Raw genomic sequence first — 3,860 nt, 5'->3', positions numbered from 1 at the left:
GGTGGGAAACAAAACAAAGCCGATTGGGGAAGGTGGCTAGGGCTGAGGTTAGAGGAGTGTGGAATGAGAGACAATGTTGAAATGCTTAGTATTGTGGTGGTTTGAATTCACTTGGCCCAGGAAGGGGCGCTATAAGGAGGCATGGCCTTGTTGGAGGAAATATGCCCCTGTGGGGGTGGGCTTTGAGACCCACCTCCTAGCCACATGGGAGACAGTCTTTTCCTGTTTGCCTCTGGGACAAGATGTGGAACTCCCAGCTACTCCAGCGCCTTGCCTGTGGACGCTGCTGTGCTTCCCAGCATGACAATAGTGGACTAAACCTCTGAAGCTGTAAGCCAGCCTCAATTGTTATCCTTTACAGGAGTTGCCTTGGCCATTGTGTCTCTTCACAGCAATGGAAACCCTAAGACATGTATCAACTTGTAGAAAGCATAAAGCACCAAGTTAACAAGGTGTGATTTATTCTGCATGCAAGGATAAGTATTAGCTGCATCATGCATGAAGATTAGTACTTCAGCTTTTATTTAGGGGAGCAGGAAGGGTAGACTGAAGGAAGAAACATCAAGCTAAGGGACCACTTTACACACTCATGTGAACTATTTAGGTAAAAGGTAATGTGAACTGAGTCAAGGCAGCACCAAGCAAGTTGCAAGAGTGGATTAAATTTGTATAGGAGGTAGGTGATATTGTTAATTAGTAGGAAGGAAACTTTTTAATTGACTGTATGAGAGGATAATAATATTCACCCAAAGTCTATGACACAGAAGTGGTGCATAGTTGTTATGAGGGATGAGGTGTAAATGAGCAAACCCCTTACTGCTTTCTCATCACCAAGTTATAAACTCCAGGATCCTCCACATCCACAGGAAGCCAGGTTTCAACAGAAGCCCTGGCTACCCTTCCCAACCTCCCACCCCAGGAAATAAGGGGACACTCTGGTCATTTTCTCCCATGTTATTCTTTCTGCCTCAGATTACCAGGCACTCTCTACCTAACATCCCTGTTTCTAACTCAGTGCACTCTACAAGACAGAGCTCTCTTTTCCAGACTCTGGTAGGATCCTTTGTGTCATCTCAAACTTCAATTTCAATTGGAGTTTTGACAAAGGTGGTGAAGCCCTCCCCCAACGAAGGCAATGATGTAGAGAGCCTGTTCTCCAAATAGAAAAAGGAAAAAGAAGATGTCTAATTGATATCTCAAGAAGTTATCTCGTGAGTCACCCATCGAGAACACACCAACAAGTAAATAAAACAGCCCTGCCCTCTTGTGATTAGCAGTGCGAACAAAGGCAGTCAAAAGGGAAATGCCATAAAGGCTGTGTTGGGTATATAATCAAAATTATAGGGGCTGGGGATTTAGCTCAGTGGTAGAGCGCTTACCTAGGAAGCGCAAGGCCCTGGGTTCGGTCCCCAGCTCCGAAAAAAAGAATCAAAAAAAAAAAATTATATATGAACCTGCAAGAGGGAAAAACTAAGCTAGGGCCTTGCCCGGAAACCAGTTTGTGGTGCCAGATGTTTACTGTAATCTTCACATTAATTTCACTCCACCATGCCTGCCCTTGCGTTCTTAGTTCATTTTGTTTGTGAACTCGGCCAGGTACAGAGGAAAATGACATCAGTCTTGATGCTCTGTCCGGCAACTCAATCGACGCCCAGTCATCTCTCTGTGTGATCCAACCAAACACTCCTTCAAAACCCCAGTAACGCTCTGCTTGACTAGTTGTTCAGTTCAATGTCAGCGTTCTCTTTTTGAGGGGCCCAACGGCTGCAGCGAACCACCTGTCACTGGATTCTCCACTGAGCTATGTCAGGTCTCCTCCCTAGACACAGAACTTTCTCACAATACCCTCTTCAAGCTGAAGTCCTGCTCCTCTCTCTTTGTAAGACATGGGTCCACTATCTGGTTCCCACATTCTTCTCCACCATCACCCACCAGAATGGAAAATTGCATCATTGAAAACAGAGACTCATATACTCCAGGCTGGCCTTTAACTTCCTAAGTGCTGAGATGGCCTGGACCCTCTGATCCTCCTGTTCCTAAGTGCTGGAACTGCAGGCTTGCACCACCAGGCTCAGTCTATGAAGTGCTGAGGTTTAAACCGGAGGCAAGCACTGAGCTACATCCCCAGCCTCAGGCGTGCAGGGCAGGGGGGTGAGGGTGGGATGGGGAAGCCAGGTGGTTTTAAGTAAAATGTATACAAAGTTCAATAAGCTTTACTATTTTCATTTTTATATTATTTTTGAAACTCTAAAACCACAGTTTTGCCAATACAACTGCATTTTATAGTGATGTATTTTGTGATAAGAAACATAGAGTGATGACATGTGCCTGACAATACATTAACTCATAGTTAATGGGTCATAAAATGTGTTAAAGACCTATTAGTGGTTACTGTCATTAGAGAGAAAAGACAGAACTCCTCAGCAGGGGAAGAGGGCACGGAACATCTGAGGATGAGCATAGTAGCAGGCACTCTCACCGTCTCGTTCTATTCTGATTTAGGAAGAAATCATTTTATCAACCATCTGTAATGGGATCTGATGCCCTTTCTAGGTATGTGTGAAAACAGATCACTCATATACATAAAAGAAGAAGGAAGGAGAAGGAGGAAGAGGAGGAGATGATGGTGGTAGCAGTGATGGTGATAGTGATGATGATGGTGGTAGTGGTGATGATGATGATGATGATGGTAGTGGTGGTGATGATGGTAGTAGTGGTGATGATGATGATGCAAGGCTGGGAAGATGGCTCAAAGAGTAAAGTGCTTGCTGTACAAGTAGGAGGACCTGAATTCGAATCCCCACACCCGTGTAAAGCAGCACACAGTAGCACACCTGTAATCCTGGCCACTCTTACTTCAGGATGAGAGAGAGAGACAGGAAATCCATAAACTCACAAGCCAGCTAGCCTGATAGTAGGAAACAGAAAAAACACTATATACATACATATATATATATATATATATATATATATATATATATACACACACACACACATATATATATATATATATCTCCTGCCTCACACTAGGTAGAAGGCAGGGACCAATACCCAAGGTTATTCTCTAACCTACACGTGCATGCCATGGCAAGCCAATGTTCTCTCATATGTACACACATAAAGATTTTTTAAAAGGAAGAAGTAGAGCTGGGTAAGGTGTCTCATGCCTACGGTTCTAGCCACTCGGTGGGATGAGACAATAGAGTAGCTTGAGCCCAGGAATCTTGCTAGCTTAGGCAAAACAGTGTGACTTTCAACTCAAAACATAAAAACAAACAGAAAGAAAACGCAAACGTCTTAGCCACTGAGCAACATGCCCATCCTGTACAAATATTTGTTCTCTCTGGCCCTTGACCTCCTCGTCCCCTCCAGTCACATGGGTCACTTACTCAGCAGTCCAGGCTCTGCCAACCTATGCATCCTGATCCAATAGCTTCAAACGTGATCTTCTGTCCCATCCCAAAACTGTTTATCTTTCCTCGTTTAAGTCAGTCAGTTCTGTGTGTTTTCTCTGTCTTTTCTTATCCTCACGTCAAGATGGAAATCCACTCCACTACTCTACAAAGCTATTATAGCTCCTGTATGAGTACTAAGTACAAGTACCACACTCACATATTTCTTGATCTTTGTTTCCCCCAAATAGTGAATTCCTTCAGGGAAAGGGCTGCAAGGTCTTTTTCTTCCGACAGAGGGTCAAATAGTAAATATGCTAGGCCGTCTGAGCCAGAGAACCTGTCTGCTGCAGCCTCTCAGCTCTTTCAGTGAACAATGAAAGTAAGCAAGAGCAGCAATGCACACGAGCAGCCTGTGTGACGATAAAACGATTATTAAAAAAACTCGAATTCAATAATGGTTTTCAT

Source organism: Rattus rattus, chromosome 3 (assembly GCF_011064425.1).
Source record: "Rattus rattus isolate New Zealand chromosome 3, Rrattus_CSIRO_v1, whole genome shotgun sequence".
In the NCBI taxonomy this organism is placed as follows: domain Eukaryota; kingdom Metazoa; phylum Chordata; class Mammalia; order Rodentia; family Muridae; genus Rattus; species Rattus rattus.
This window is presented reverse-complemented; position numbering follows the sequence as displayed.